General features: G+C 42.6%; 1 protein-coding gene across 5 annotated transcripts in view; it reads right to left on the bottom strand.

Moving 5' to 3' along the window:
• SPATS2L (spermatogenesis associated serine rich 2 like) overlaps positions 1-16,120 on the bottom strand; it is a 77,121-nt gene extending 61,001 nt beyond the window's left edge. For 2 of the 5 annotated variants that reach the window (XM_033064648.1, XM_033064652.1), the window contains exon 1: positions 16,046-16,120. The gene's annotated coding sequence lies outside the window, so the exon portion shown is untranslated. Of the gene's footprint in view, positions 1-6,340; positions 6,359-15,570; positions 15,588-16,045 lie in introns of those variants that run through there. The other 3 variants (XM_033064651.1, XM_033064649.1, XM_033064650.1) reach the window with 3 other exon arrangements.
• Between the last annotated feature and the right edge of the window lie 1,128 nt (positions 16,121-17,248).

Genomic DNA, 17,248 nt, shown 5'->3' with positions numbered 1-17,248 from the left:
GGATGTAGTTTTAGGACTTAAACACAGCAAATCAGATCATGGACATTACTGCACTGAGGCACTAGTGATTCTTCTTTTTTCCTGCATCACACCACCTGCTAATCCCCAGTTTTGATCTTTTTCAACCCAGGATACAGAGGAGAATCTTCTCCAACTTCACTGGAAAACTAAAACCAGAAAAAGTCAAATGAGAAGAGCTTTGCAACTTAAACAGAATATTTTTTCCTCCTGCTCAATTAGTTCTTTTGAAATTTTTTATGCTTTGGAACTTCACAAGATTTGAAGAAGAAAGTAACAGATAATGTCAGAATCCCATTTATTGATGTGGTCAAGAAATACAGTCACTGGTAAGAAATTATTCAAGCTAGAATTATAATTATTGCTCCTTGAGAGCTATTATTAAAAATTATTTTAAAAGACAAAGGAACATAAGTAAATAATTGAAGTCCATAGTTCTTGTTTTGTATCATCATAAAGTAAAAAAGTGGATAGCCAACTGTACACTATATGTAAAATTATAAACCTTCCACATTTCACTGGGTGCAGTAAAGATTTGTTCTTTCCAAGCAATACCCCATCTATCAAATTTGACCAAATGAGATGTATTCCCTTGAAAAAAATTAATTAATTCCACAGGACATCTTTCCACAGTTTGATCACCTTTCTAAATCACCACTTTGTCTTTACTCAATGGTCCATAACATGTTATCAAACAGTACGCAGGAAAAAATTACTCAAGGGCAGAGAAGGGAAATCAAAGAGTAAAGGTACAACAGTTAAAAGGAAACTTATTTCACTTATGTATCATCACAGAAAAAACTGTTGCTTAACTAGCAAATGTTCAAGGTAGTTTCCCATTATAATGAAAGGTCAATTCTTGAAGTGATTTGTATTCTCAAACAACAGAAAGACCCTGAAATAGGGATGCATGCTATCACTCTGCAGGCCTTAGAATACAGACTGAGAAACAGTGGTCCACATTCCTCTGTGGCAGATCCATGGCTGACGAAGGCCATGCACATGGAGATGATGTGATACCCCCTCACAGAACCTTCAACACACTGTCCTCAACTGCAGAGTATGTAGAGGGAAAAAGCAGAGCTTCAGATATCACATCACCAAACCACACATCCACCAGAGCTTGGTGATGAACAACTGCATCAAAACCACCATAAGCCCAAACACCTGTCAGGAATCAGCGCTACAGCCCTGCAGAACATACAAATAAACCAAGCATTTTAATCCCTCCCCATCTTGAGCTGTGACTTTCGACAGTTCCCTAATCCTAGCATTAATGTGATATGTGACAATAGAAGAACCAGAAACAAAGTTTAACTCTAGATCAGAACAGCTATTCATTGTGACATGGCCCTTAATGAACCTAAAGAGCAGAATCAAAGCATAACATGAGCTATGTAACACTCTAGATTGGAGTCCTCATCCTAAGGAATCTTTACTCTTCAGAGGAGCAAAACAAAGCCTTTGACCCCTTTTCTTCTGATGTCGAACCCTGACCACAGCCTTAACCTAGGATTTCACAACACACCCATCACACAGAAGAGCTCAAAAACTCTAACACTGCACTCTTCTAATTCCACTGAAGACCTATGAGCCTTCTAGACCCTAACAGCAAACATAACCTGTAAACTCTCCACTCTCAAGTAAATATCCTATACAAATAGAATTAGTACACCTGTGCAAAATACCACGCTAAATGTATCCCATATTGCATATAGTGACTATAGTAACACTGCAATTAACTGAAAGTTGTTAGAGTCTGTTAAGAATAGTTTCTTTGGCTTCTGTCTTGGGTTGGTTTTTCGCTTATTTTAAAAACAAATATTAAAAGCTAAGTTTATAGTGGAATTAGAGGGATACTCAGCAGAGATGAGTGCTGAACAAAAGGCAACAATGGACTATAGACAGCTAGCTTTTATTTCAGGATATTTCTTTGATGAGACCACATCTAGGTGAGAAGAAAGCACAAGATGGGATCTTCTGAATGTTGATATGAATGACTGCAAAGGCTGTTTACAGTCTGCTGGTCCACACACAAAAAAGTGAGATTTTGTTGATGATTATGGTACTTGGGTTTTTTTGGCCCTTTTCTGGGTTTTGATTTTGGCCTATCTAGTAAGTCACATTTCCCTAACTGCCAATGCAGCAGCTGTTTAGCACATGGAAAGCAAATCTCACTTCCTTTGACAGCCAGACCTTAAGACATCTACTCTCAGCGTTAAGCCCAACACACACTGTAAGTTTTGATGTAGTCAGTTAGGGTTTCTCCTCCTCTGTCACTGCTATGCTTCAACACAGTGGTAAGATCCTATCAGTACCAGTCAGTCAGTAACAACTTCCAAAGCTGAATCCTGCCTGCCTTTAACCCAAGATGCTCCATTTTGTGCACTGCAGTTTCTAACCCTGGCCAGGGCATGCAGTGGAAAGCACATGTCACAGGATCCAGCCTTCAGAGGACAATTCATATCAACATTTACAGCATGCACTATTTACTGCAACAAAAATGTATATGATCGTAAAGCAGCATAAGGCTTTCTCTGTAAAACCATCCTCATCTGGTATTTGTCAGAGATTGCATAGCAAAAGAATCTGTTGGCATTAGGATCGTGAAACAACCAAAGAGCTTCAGGACAGGACCACCTCTCATCCTACACCAGATTTCTGTTCAGTGACACAAGTCAGACAATGATATCACAGTTGGGCAAATGACAGGATCCATGTTCAACTGTCTGTAAGCACCTTTATTCTCCTACCAGTGATCTCTCATTCTTTCAGTCTCTTAGTCCTCCAAATGTAACATCAGTTGACAGTTTGCTCCCAAAGCATTATAGGCCTAATCCAATTCCTCCTGACAGTACTGGAGCTGAAACATATATGTAACACAGGCATAGATGAGCCAGATGATACTGGAAATTCAACTTCACACCATTAAACACCTAGTATCTTACCAAATGAGAAATCTCCACTGTTAGAAGAACTGGAGCCACTGGAAGCCCAAAATAGTTAGTTTTGGCCCCACTGAAGCTCAAGTTCTCAGACAATGAATTTAGGGCAACACTTGCAAGTTCTGCTTCCTATAAGAACTGCTGTCTGCTTCATATACATACCATAGTTATGAGAGATGGGGATAGTTTTTTCCACAGCTGGGAAAGTTTCACTTGGATGTGTTTATCTTTCCTCAATCTCTGACTCACACGTATCACCATTTATTTTAGTTTTCTCCAGTCTCAGAAACCAAGAGGGTTTCTGTAACCAACTCTACCATAACCAGGGTACACTGTTTATAACCTTAGCAGGTCTATAGAAAGCTCTCTTCCCTAAGAAACTCATCCACAATTTCCTAAAAATGCCTTATTTTGGGAGTTAACTTCATAAAAAGCAACTTAAACTCATTTGTTACACAGCAACAGAATGGCTGTCTTAAGAGTTGTTATCTCTCAGCCTGGAAGCGATAAAAAATGGACACCTTTCAGTTTGCAGAACTCCTTGGTGGAGCAGCGATAGCAACAGAATAGCTACTCAGACATATATGCTATAATCAAGTTCTCAGAGTGTCTGTGTGCTTTGCCAAGATCAGCTAATTGAAATTATGATGAGAATTTTCCCTGAAATACATAAGCCCACATACCAAAATTATTCTCCTTAAGGGCAGGTGAGGACTTCTGAAGCTCCATTTGGGAATATTTAAAAAATGACATGACATCCTTAGCCAAATGGTTATGACAGTTCATTACCATCATTAGTAAAGAAAATACTCCCTAAGATATTCCAAGTTAAGATTTGCACACTCTTCTCCACCCTGACCTAAGGATGTACATGAAGTCTACCTGAAAAGGTATCCCAGCTGGAGATACCAAGTCTGGCTGATGACACAAGCCATAACTTGTCAAAATTCCAGCTTCTGAACTTGATGAGTTTGTGTTGAATCCTAGAATATAAAACATATTTAAACAGAAAACCTTTGGGAGTAGCTAAGTGGAATACTTGAGGAAAAAATGACCATTAAAGAAGCTGTCGAGGATTTACAATTGTTTTGTTTGGATCTGTACAGTAGCCTAGCCCATAAACAGAAACCAGGTAGATCTTTTTTTTTTACATTTGCCTTACTTTTTTTATTTGAGAGTTGTGGGAATTATGGTAACCAAGCAACACTACAAACCTGGAAAGCCCTAGTTAAGGCAATTGCTGATACCCTCATGAGCCAGGGTGTGTTCAGCACCTAGAGGAGCTATGGGTTCTCCACTTCTGGGGCCACAAGATTCTAAAAAAGAGTGAGGAAAGTATTCTGTACAATCTGTGGGCTCCCCATGCTTCAGTATGAAAACTGCCTCCCTCCGAAATGAATTTTGCTGCTACTTGGGAGTCCACTGTGAGTTGCCACTTCTGCAGGATCAATCTGTCAGGAGAGCTTCCCCTTACCAAGGCTTGGGAACCCAAAAATACTGGGTCTCAGACAGCACAACTGAGAAGAAATTAAAAATAATGTACATGGATTTATTAGAAATATCACTGTGGATCCATGTAAATTTGAGTACATTCCACAACCTTGTAACTAAATGTTGATGACAGAAAGTGTAACTAAATTGAAAAAAAAAATCTGAAATGTTATTTTCTGGTCAGAAAAGCACATTGGAACAATCAAGCATTTTACAGCTTCTGCAGCGAACAACAGCTGAAATAACTCATTTTCCATGCAAGTGCAATCAGCACTATTTTCAAACTGGCACATCCTCCATGTAATCAGCCTTCAGCCTCCCAACACAAGGAGAGAAGCTTCTGAAGGAAGCAGTACTTCTTACTTTGCACACTTAAGCAAAATCAGTTGTGCCCTCACTCTGTCAAATGGGTTTTATTCAGCATTTTATAAAACAAATTTTTAAACTTCTCCAAAAGTAGACATTTTCTTAACAGCAAAGTCAATCTATATAATTTTGTACAAACATCAAGATATAATCATATTCTGAGACAGAAAAGTACATAAATGACGCTTTTTAAAAAATTAAAATTATTTGCTTATTCAAATAAGCAAAGGCAGAGAAAACATGTCTGAGTGCATAAGCTTTAAAGTGAATGAGGGGTTATTTCAGGAGACAAAGGGTGACTACTGCACACAGCCAATGTGTGGTAGATCCATCAAGGCTGTGGATAATGAATTTATGCCGCTATTCAGCAGACAGCACCTCAGTCTCACAGGTAAGACAGTGAGATCAGTACCAAAAGCAGGACAGCCCAGCTATAGCAGACATGTGCTTAAGACACACAGTATGCAGGTATTGGGGAGTCACAGAGTGCATTAAAAAGCTCAACCCTGTGGAACAGGTTTCAATTTTCCCTCCTACTGATCCAGCTGATATTGGATTTTATTATGCAGTACCCAATATCAAAGGTTACAATAAGTAAGTATTAAAATCAAGTAGAGACCACATCTAAAGATGTACCCAGAAAGTTACATTGGGACACAGAGGTGGCTTCAGGGAACTTGGTCTACTGCTACCATTGCTGGGCTTCTGAAAAAATATCACACCAGGACTGTGAAAAGCAGAACTGTTTGTCAACACAACATCAGGTGCTGAGTGTGCCTTTGTAACAGTACAAGTGGGTGAGCTTCAAAGAATGGAGTACCTCCTGGGAATTTTTACCAGGAAGCAGCCCAGCAGAGGAATGTACACTCTGCATCACCCATTGCATCCTTTAGAAAGAAAGCACTATGGCAGGGCCCAGCGTGGCAGCAGCAACGGATCCTCAAGTCCAGTTCCACTTCACTCCATCGTCGTTGCCCTGGTGTGTGGACAGGAGGAGGATTAAGATCTCCCAGATTGCCATCACCCAAGTAGTTTCACACTTCTCTCCTTCCTGAAAGTCCTACAAGAGCTAAACACAACCATGAAGAATATTTGTAGAGCACAGAGATTAGACATACTCTTTCTTCTATAAAACTCCAATCCTTTTCCACTTAGAATGGAGAAATACTCTTGTCCTGTGTATTCAGATTCTAAGAACGGGATCATAATGAACAAAAATGAAGGATGAAATCAATTTACAAATGTAAATATAACTCTAGCCTCTTTTGAAGCTTTAATAGGAAGGAAGAGCAAAATTACCCAGGGGATCTTGGTCAGACTAAGCCATGAGTGTAAATGAGATCTCATTCCCATGTGGTATTTCACATCACAAAGGAAAACACAGAGCTCTCACAGCCCTGAGACAGAAGGTTCCATCAAACAGTAATTTGTTCGTCAAAGCAGCCTTTTCATGGCAATGACATACAAATAATAAAATAACACCCAAAGTTTAAAAGCAAATTTCTCATGCTGGAACTTACGCTCTTTCTTGATGATTTAAATTATTTTGGCCTGGGCTTCAGCTGAAATGCTTGTGTCAGCATCTTAGTTATGAAGGAATCTGGGTAAAATAAAGCAAAAATACAGTGTGGTTTTCTATTCTGCTAGTAAGTTTGAATAAAAGCAAGTAGGTGATGGTGCAAATCTGGAACGCCTTCAGGAAACTCAGATAAGCCCTTTGTTAAAGCAAACTGGAGTTTGCCTCAGTTTATTGGCATAGCATCTTCTATATGGATCATTTATTCTGAATTAATGTCTGCATTTACTTTCCTAGGAACAAATATGCATTTACTGCTGACACAGAGCCTCAACAACTGATCTATGACTTGGGACCTCTGCTCCAAGTGCCTTAGAGATACCAAGAGTAAAGTTTATTCCAGTAATAACCACACACCCACAAGACATGGTCTGAATACTTTACAGTCCACTAAAATAAGTAATATCCCATTTAATGACAGAAAGTTGCATGGTAAACATTACATGCATGCTACGTGGCCAAGCCACCATGTCTAGCCCAACCTCTCCTTGGTGAATTATCAGTCTTCTGTTTGTTTTAGCTTTGCAAAGTCACAGTACACTGATGTTATTTATTTTTCCATTTTATTCCCTAAGATATTTGCTGCTTCAGTAAAAGAGGGGAGTGGTACACAGTAACTACAACCTATCTTCCTTGTTTCCAAGGTCTCCTGGCTTTCACTGATGGATCTGCACAGTGGACGCTCTGCTCAACACCACCCATAACTCTGGTCCTTGGTATGAGCAACAGAAACTTTCACATGTAAGCAAATCCCTCATCATCCACAGCTGCAGATTTCAAACATGCACACTGCCTGACCACCTCATGTTCACCCTGAATATATATTAAATACTAAAATTTTCTCAGCTACCTCAGGACATAAGTACATTTCTTCTAGTGAGTTACTAAAGTCATGAAGTTGAGAAGCCAGACAAGCAACTCCAGGTGGATGTCAGGAATACAACGCACTGTAAAAACCGAAGATTAAAAGCAGAATTATCAAATTTCAAAGTAAGAGTGAGATGATGATATCTTTTTGCAGTCACATATTGGGTAAGGTTGGATGGGATGGCAGTAGGTCATCTGGAACAACCTCCCTGCTCAGGCAGGGTCATCTCACATTGCACAGGATTGCATCCAGACAGTTCCTGAATATCTCTAGGTATACTGAACACCTCTCTGGGAAACCTGTTCCAGTGCACAGCCACTCCCACAGTTAAGAAGTTCTTCCTTAATATAAGGTGGAATGTTCTGTGGTTGTGTTGCTGGTTGTTCTTTGGAGGCAGGGGGTGTTAAACTGTAATCCATGAACAGATACCTTTCCACCTTTGATTAACACAGACAGTTAATGATTTCTGGCCTGTGTCTTCATCTGTTTTATTTTCCATTTCAATTAACAGCAGATTCTTTCCCAAAGCTCTGTGATCACTACTGGAAACTGAAAATGTCCAAAAATGTAGCATATAAGGGTCCCCGAGGTCCCTTTCAGAAAAAATCCCAAATGAGCTAAAGGCAAAGCCTTTTATGGAATCTGGTACCAAATTTGTTTAAAGCCAAAATCCAACAAAACCAGCCCACTCGGCAACAGCCCTTGCAAAGCAGCCCAGCTGCCAGCTGGCGGCAGCTCCAGCGGTTCCCGTGTGGGCCAGAGGCCTGGAGAAGGAATGCAGCTCTGCAGGAGCCTTGCTCCCATACACATGGGGAAGCACCCTCACCACACTCCGACCTCGTAGACTGACACTTCAGAATGAGCTCTCCTTACCTGGGTCTTTTGGCACTGCAGAAAAACAGTCCTTGCTATCACGTGTTTGACCATTTCCTTCTATTGAACCACTTCTGCAGAGTCGGGCTCTGACTTGACAGCCAGCTCAGTGAGGATGCACAGCCTGGCAGATCAAGTTCAGCCCAGAATATAAGTACCATACCATGGAACAACATGTCTGGTTTTTGTCATCAGTAATAGCAACCCTGAGGTTTTTCTTTTTTAATTCACAGAAATCTCTAATACAAGGCTAAGCAGCTCTCTAGATGGAAGAAGATATTATTCACCTAAAATAGCAAACAGTAGTTTAAAAGTGTGCTATTCAGCTAAACTAATGAGTTTACACTGCTTCATTCTTTCAATATGAAGCAGCAATGCTAATGACTAACCCTTCTGCAGTTTAACAGACCTTGCAACTACCAGGTGATCTCTCTTATTTAAAAAGTCCCTTGTTACAGTTTAAGAAATCATGTTTTGCTTTTTAGCAGTTCTCACTAAAATGCTTTGGAAGGCATCACCATTCACTTATAGGCTGTGTTTAAAGGACCTGACTGTACACAACTGCAATTATAACTTCCTGCACTCGGCATCTCTGGAAATCCAACACTGGGACAGCAATTCAAAATTTCTGACATTTCCTCACCTGTAAGGTAATGCACAAAATAATCATGGTTGTACACAGGTTAACTTCAGAGAGAGGAGTCAGGTGTTAAAGCGCCAATATATCAACATCATCCCAGAAGCAAAGAAAACGGAAACCCATCATTCTTTGTCAAGAGATCACAGAATGGGTTGGATTGGAAGGGACCACAGTGGGTGCTCCAAGCTCCCTGTTCAAACAGGGCCATCCTAGAGCATACTGGACAGGATTAGGTCTGGACAGTTCTTGAACACCTCTAGTGAAAGAGACTCCGCACCCTCTCTCGGCAATCTGTTCCAGCGCTCAGTCACCACACACATGGTCAGGTGGAACTTCCTGTGCATCAGTTTCTGCCCATCACCTCTTGGTCATTGCTCGGCACCACCAAGAAGAGCCTGTTCCACCCTCCCAGGACTCTCCCTTTAGATATCTGTACACATTGACAAGGTCCCCTTTCAGTCATCACTTCACTGAAATCCTCGTTGTACTCATGGCACTGCAATAAATGAATTTACATACATGACCATCCCATGACAGATTATGCAACAGCAGAGTGACTTCCCAAACTGCCACATTATGGAATCACAGAATGGTTTGGGTTGGAAGGGACCTAAAGATCACATAGTTCCAACTCCAAGCCACAAGCAGGAATGTCAATCACTACATGAGGTTGCCCAGAGCCTCACCCAGACTGGCCCTGAACCTCCAGGGATGGTATCCACATCCAAACAGATTTCCTTGTTCAGAACTTCCTTAGTTTTGTGGGCTTACTTGGTCTACTACAAAATAAGGTACAACACTTCCCATTACAGAGTACCCCTCATCCTAAAACAGCTTGTGGACTCTGAACCCTGTTCCAGAACAGTCAGAAGTTTCAGGACTGAGCACTCAGTGGAATGAACACTACTGCAGCCTGCCCCACTGCTAGCTCTCATGCCACATTCTTGGCTAAGGACATAGAACCAAACTCCAATTCACATCAAAGTGCTGCAAAACTGCCAATACATGTAGAAGTCTGAACAGGACCTTAGTTTGAAATATTTTTTCCTTAGAAACTCAGCTACAGAGGACCTGTTTCACAACAGGAAAAAATTGTGAGGTTACCAGCCATGATATGTTGAAGACCCAATAGCACACAATTTGGATCATCTTGTATCAAAAAGCTCCATCTTCCTCCCTACCAGGGTTTCTTCAAACCACCACCTTCTGCTCTCTTCACAAGCCTACAGGCACTTCTCTTACATAGCAGCTGCTCTAGTTCATCTGTATTTGCCTCACACTTCAGATCTCTTCAGGGCACCTCTTGCCCCACCTGCACTAGAGCTCTGTGAACCTGACAGCACACATCTGGTCTTTGACTCCTCTCTCCCACTCTTTTCTTACATTTCAGACCTGGCTGCCTTTCTTTTAGCCAGATGAATTATCCAGTCCTTTTTTGCTTCCACTGTGTTTGTATACAACATAATTTGATTATTGTAGAGGAAGAAACCCTCAAGAATTTTAAGTAGAAGTAGGTTCCCTTTTTTCATCCTAGTAACAAAGTGTGTGCAGCACATGGGAGACCTCAGTAGCTGTGAGAATGGGTAATGAAGCTTCTCTGCACCTTAGAGCTGTACAGTTATCTCCATACCATCCCTCACCCCAACATACCCAGTGCAAGGACCATAAGCTCCAATTCTAACAACAAAGCACAATGTCATGGCAGCACCTTAATAAATCAGCCAATTCAGAACAATTTCTAGCCAAAACCGAGTTATTAATGGAAAACAAACACAGAAAAGGTAACATTTCATTCAGACCTTGTCCTAAAGACCATTAAATCAAATTCTACACAGGCTAGTATCACTGCATAAGACAGTTATTCCCTCAGCAACACAGAAAGGAGAAGTCCCATAGTGATGACATTTTGGGACTTGTAGGTTTTGCACAGCTACCACAAACCACAGCTTCTGAACACATTCTGTATGAGAAGTGCCACCACACCCAAATTGCATGTGCAATGGTTTTACTGTATTTAACTTTACACAAGAGAACCATATGCAGCACTGTAATTTAGATACTAAAAGGGAATAACTTAAGTGTAGTGCAGAAGAGGAAGCCACAAACTGGATGTGCGTAGGACAGTACATACTCATAGCTGATTTTATGTGTTACTAAGTAATTTAGTCTGAAACAACCATGTGAGTACCTGCTTGAGCTTCAAGTCATCCAGAGCCCAAAAACTCTTTGTGGGCAGCTGTACCTAACCAATAAGAAAGTCTCAAGTCTTGATCTGCCACTACAAACCACTCTTCTGCTGCGATGAAAGCCAGGTGTGACCGTCAGCATTCAGACAGACACTCCAGGGTTGAACCTCCAGGGGAAGTACTGCACACATTTCTAACAAAATCAGCTAGGATCCTGAAGAGCTATCCTCGTTTGGAAATGTCTCACAGCACCAACAATATTTTTTGGTGGTGTTCCAGGTAAGAGTCAGTCAAGCACCATAAATTCTTGCATGGATTTTACACAAGGTTGGGCCAACAAATATCAGTCTACCTACCCCAAACACAAAGTGTTTATTTTGAAATGCTGCCAGGTAGATTTGATTTCCCAGAACAGAAAGATAACTCTGTGAGACTGAGCTGTCAATGCAACAGTGGCAGCAGCTTCTTGAATGCCAACTCAAAACACACCCACAACCTTCAAGGATAGTCACCTTGCAAGAAATCCTTCTCACAGTTCACTTGGCTATGCATAGCACAAACAGATAACACTGCTCAGCTCCACCCAGGACATAAAATAACATCAACCCCCTCAAAAACACAGTTCATGGTAACTGTGATTAATCAGGCTTAAGTTACCACTTAAATTTAAAAAAAAAAAAAAAAAAAAAGTAGAGACCTTCAGTCAAAGAAAATCAAATAAAACCGTACCAGTTCACACAGACCAAAATCTGTCCCCAACTGAGTAGCAGCACACTGGTATTCACAAACAGGTGAGGCTTCTTTGCCATCTGAGCTCTTACCTTTCCAACACCTGGGAGATTAGATTTGTCAGCAATTTAAAAACTAGATAGAGTACACTACCATAAGCATTTTTTTCAGCCAGCAAACCACTCCACAGAGTACTGAAAGGCCTATTATGAAGGCCAATCGCTATCCTTTTCTTGAATGACCACATGAAAATCAGTGACTGTTCCACAATGGTTTGAAAGGGCCTTTTGTCTGAAGGAAAGGACAAGGAGTCACAAAGTATTGCAGATTCATTTGTAACTCATGGCTTTTGAAGAAACTGCAAAGCTTCAGTTAAAAGCAAACCAAGAAAAGAACAAGCTTTGAAAATGTTATGCCACAATCCTTTCTTGTTATGTACATCCAGAGCATATTTTTAGTCTCTTTTGTATTATAAAAAGATGGGTTGGCATTCTATATTATTGTTGTTTTACAAGAGAAGTTAAAACACTTGCAGAGTTTTGACTTTATTCCCAAATCCTAATTAGGGTCTGAAGCACTATTGTATAAACAGAAAATCATCAGGAGCTTTTTCTGGTACAACATCTAGTAAAAGTGTAATTGTACTGGGATAATAAGTGAAACCATTGTCACTGTTGCTTAATAGTCACTTTAGTAATTGACCAAATCTGGCATTGCCCATGAAGTATAAGATGGCCAATTCAAGGAAAAGACTTCTTTTACACTGAGAAACCAGTATTAGACTCTAATTTTGAAGCCTGTTTATGAAGGCCCTCACAAAAAAAAAAAAGTTAATTACATCTGCCAACAACTTCCCAGAAGAAAAAAATGTTTTACTTCTTTGCCTACCCCAACGACACTTCAGTGCCCAGATTTTACATGCAAAGGCGCACACACATTCAAAATGGCACACATAATTTCACTACAGTTTCTAAACAAGCTACACATGCACAAATTTTCAGCAGGAATGACAGTGGAAGCTAATAACCTAAAATAGTCTTCTAACCCACACCCAGAACTAGGGAATTACTGCACTTCATTCAGAAACAAGAGTTACAGCTGACAGGCTTGCCCTCTTCCCCGTATGTTCCACCCACATACCATGAAACTAAAGAGTCAGAAGTGTCAGTTTTCACTCCCCAGCTCCTTGCCACATCCCAAAATTTATATTCCTTGTGCTCCCACAATGAATGCCAACACACTGAAACCAAACAATGTATTTTGCACACACCACTGGTCAAGGTGTCAGTTACATTTAGCTCTTCTGACCACCTTATCAAATTACATCAGGCAAGGAGCTGGTCCTTGGCATGTTACAAGACTGTACAAGGGCCAAAATTTTTGCTGTAGGAAGCAGCCGCGATACATGCCACTCCCATATATACATCGGAAGTAAAAGTCCTGCCATGACAAACATACCCCCAAGGTAACTACACACTCCCTCATCTCCTGCTCTCCAAAACAAGAGCTTACTGTTCTGAGGATGGTAAAGAGACTCTTGCCAATGCAAAGTAGAAGCTAAACAATGCCGCACATCTTGAAGCTCAAGGTGCTCAGAAACCCACAGGGCATAGAGGTGTGACGTGTGCCCCCTGTTAATCGCAGTGAAGTTCAGGATCCAAATTATTTGATTCAATAATGATATGGAGCACTGCTTTCAAACAACTTTTAACAGGAGAAGGTGCCCAGTCTAAAAGAAAGGTACCCCACTACTGTTTCTTTTTATATTGGAAGAAGAAAACTGTGAGAAAGCTGGTGAAGCATTTGAGGAAGAAAGGCAGGAGGAACAGAGAAACTGAAGCATTAAAACAGTGCAAAAAACCACAGTGGAGAGAGTAGCACCAGACAAGAGCCATATTTCTCAAGAGTAACATGGACAATAAAATCCTTGTTACTAGCTACAAATCAGCTACAATTAACAGTTAACTGTTATTTTTCTCCCCTAGATCTTCGTGCAAAGTCTCACTGCCCTTTGGTGTTCTGCTCCAAGTCATTACACAGCTTTACTTTTATCCTCCAGTGCACAGTGAAAAGTGGAGTTTGACCTTTCCTTTAGATTTGTAAAGTACCACAGCAGATTGTTTTGAGAACATGACTGAGGTGGGGTTTCTTTGTATTCTGCATGACTAACATTGCTAACAGTGTCTAAAGACTTTTAAGACGTGGCCTCTGAGAACACACCAGGAAACAGTCCCTTAGAACGACAGAGGCCATGCATGGGGTGAAAAGGTACTCAAACATAACAGTTTATGGGAATTAATACCAAATACAGGCTGTGTGCAACTGCTGACAGGCACAGGTTTGGTACTCCCATGATTGCTACAGAAAAACTTGAAGCAAATATAAAACATATTGTAGGCTGCTGGAAACTTTGTACTTTCTCTTAAAAACAGGCCTGAATCAACTTCAGTTCCAGACAAGCATTTCCTTAAAATTCAGGAAACAGCAGGAAGGTGTCCTGACATAGCCTTGTTTCCTTTTCTTTCAGCAAGAAGGACTAGATAAGAATAACTGATCCACATTCAGAAACAAAGCTCTCCCAACACAGAAAGATGCTTGTGTTCAATTTTTAGGCTCATTACTGTATGTCAGACAAAACAATAATCCTCAAGCACATTTCTTCTTAGGCATCTGCCTGGGCATCAGGACTGTAGAAACAGACCCCTCACTTAAGGATAGCCCTGAGGACATTATGAAGGGTACTTAGCTTAATTCATCTTAATCATAGCACTGTTTTATGCAGTAAATTTCCCGCAGTTGTGACCTTACCTCCTTACACAGTTATACAGCACCTGACACAGTACAAGCCTTATCTTGATTAGTGTCTCATTACATTTAACAGATCCTGCTGTTCTCAAAGGGCCAAACACCTTCCACTTCCCCAGCACAATTAGTGGGAGAACACTCACAGCCTAGCAGCAGTGTTCAGCTCCAGCAGTTTGTGATGGCGCCTCACTAAATTCATCAACCTGTTCTGACCTGGAAATCATTCTGCATTTGCACAATTTGACTGCATTCACAGAAACAATTGTGGCAAGGGCACAGTGACCTGCTCACAGCAGCTTAAGGACACTAGTTAGTGGCATTCAACAGGTTGCCATCCAGGATTTCTTTCATAGACAGTGCAAATACATTCCTAGCTAACCTGACATTCTACGTGCAGCAGCCTTTTCCTCTTTCTGCGTAGAAAGTTTTTAGTTCACCTTCTTGAATCACCATGTTTTGGAAAATACTTTATAACTGTATCAAGAGCTCAAAGAAACAGAAGAAAAATACTTCTTGCACACACTGGTAATTCAAATTTAAAGGTTGACAAAAAAAATAATAAAATTCCCACAGAAGATCATTAGTTGCCTTGAAGCACATTTTCAAGCTGAAATCAACCAAATCAATCCAGTGGAATGTGACCTGGAATGAAACAGATGGATTTTCTGCGGTGCCCCTTAGTTCTCCTAAAGAAAACAAATCTGGTAGTACAAGTGATTCACATCTCCAAGTGATGAGGCTGAGGGTGGGGAAGGAGCTTACACTATTAATTTACAGCTCAACAAAGGAGGCAGTGCATTCTGATAGAGAATAAAAGAGTACTGCCAGCTGCCACTGCTTATCAACGAATTCCATACCTACTATTTTTTTTAATGCATAGTAAAAAAGACAACAAAGACTTAAAAAACCCAACAAACCCTAAACCAAACACAAAATCAGTAACAAAAAAACCCAGCACCCTATCATCTTGTATCATCTTGGCGGTCTTTTCCCTTGGCAGAGATAAAGAAGAACGCCAAACGGGTGGATTTCTGCCGAAGGAGCAGCGGAGGCACAGCAAGCTCCGTGCCTACCTTGCGGTGTGCAGCGTTCCCAGCAGTGCCGGAGCCCTCGGCGGCGGTTCGGGACCGAACGCTCCGCAGGCTCAGCGCGCCGGGCACGGGCGGCCACGCTCGGCGACACCCGGCTCCCCGGGCGCGCAGTTAATCATTTATGGCCGAGGCTGTTACCGAATAGCCTTGAACAGCCCAGCCCAGCTCCGCTTCGGCTCCGGAGCGGCGGCCGAGGGGGAGCAGCGGCGAGCGGGTCCCGGCGCACGCCAGGAGGGGTCCAGGGAACGGAGCCGGCCGGGCCGCGGTCCCCGCGCCGCCAGCAGGGGCCCACCCGCAGCCGGGGCTCGGCGCCGGGACCCGAGGCGACAGAGCAGCGGGTGGGGCACCGCGGCAGCCGCACCCCTCCCTCCCCGGCACCCCTCGGCACGAAACTCCCGGCGCTCCCCCCGCCGCCCCGCGCAGGTGCCGCTGAGGGGAAGCGACAGCGGCGCCTTACCTGGTGCGGCCGCGGCGGAGGCCGAGGAGGGGCTGGGGCCGGTGGCGGCCGTGGCACCGCCGCCCTCCCGCGGACACGCCTCGCGCCCCGCCCCGCGCGGCAGCACCGCCCCCGGCCCGCCCCGGGCTGGGCTCGGGGCTGGGGGCGCTGCCGGGCGGGAGCGGCGGGACGGGCCCGGGGCGAGGCCGCCGGAGGCGTCGCTGCCGCAGCGCTGCGCGGAGCCGGGCGCTCCGTGCCGGGCCGGGGCAGTTGTGAGGGGCCGAGAGCGGCCCCCGGCCCCAGGCGTCGGCTTCGGCCGCGGGCTCATGGTTTACGTGTACCCCGCAGACAGAGCACTCACGGCGCGCAAGGACAGCGCTGGGCCTCGTGTAAGGAAGTATTCAGGAACTTCTTCGTAAGTGAAAGTAAACAGACGACATCAGTCACGGCCAGCAGATGAATTTCAGCCTCGAGAAGAGTGACCGAGAGGGGACTTCATTAATGTATATAAATATTTAAACGGGAGGGAGAGTGTGTGTGCTAAGAGCATCTTCTCGGTGGGGCTGAGCAATAGGACAAGAGGCACCGGGCAGAAACTGATGCACAGGAAGTTCTGCCTGAACGTGAGAACAGCTTCACTGTGCAGTGACCGTGCATGGGAACCAGCTGCCCAGAGGCTTTAGAGTTTCTCTCTCTGGAGATGCTGTAGAACCATCTGAACACAATCCTGTGCCTTGTGCTCTAAGATAACCCTGCTTGAGCAGGGAGGTTGGCCCAAATGACCCGTCCAACCTTACCCATTCTGGGATGCTGTAAATCTCTATGAATACTCATAGCAAACAATGAGGATATTAAAAATTTACCACAAGTTTTTCAGTAATCAGTGTTTTAAAATGCTACCTAAAAGGTGCAAGTAAAATACAGTCAGGATTTTTAACACAAAGATTAAAGAAGCAAAAAATAACTGTCCACTTAAATTTAAACACTAGAATGCAGAGGTACAACCATACAACCAAACAAAAAAACCCCCAAACCAAACCCCTGAAAAATTCCACAAAAAACTACAAAGTGGATTTACATACTATCAGCATTGATGTCTTACACTGTCACAAGCATTTCCTTTAACCCAAACACATACCAGTTCTCATTTTCATTAGCAATGATTGCCACAAGTACTGGAAAATAACGGTGCTCCTCTCAAAATGGTTGCACAGCTCTTTTCCA

This window comes from Catharus ustulatus, chromosome 7, assembly GCF_009819885.2.
Source record: "Catharus ustulatus isolate bCatUst1 chromosome 7, bCatUst1.pri.v2, whole genome shotgun sequence".
NCBI lineage: Eukaryota > Metazoa > Chordata > Aves > Passeriformes > Turdidae > Catharus > Catharus ustulatus.
Note: the sequence above shows the minus strand (reverse complement) of the source record. Positions and strands in the feature narration are given on the sequence as shown.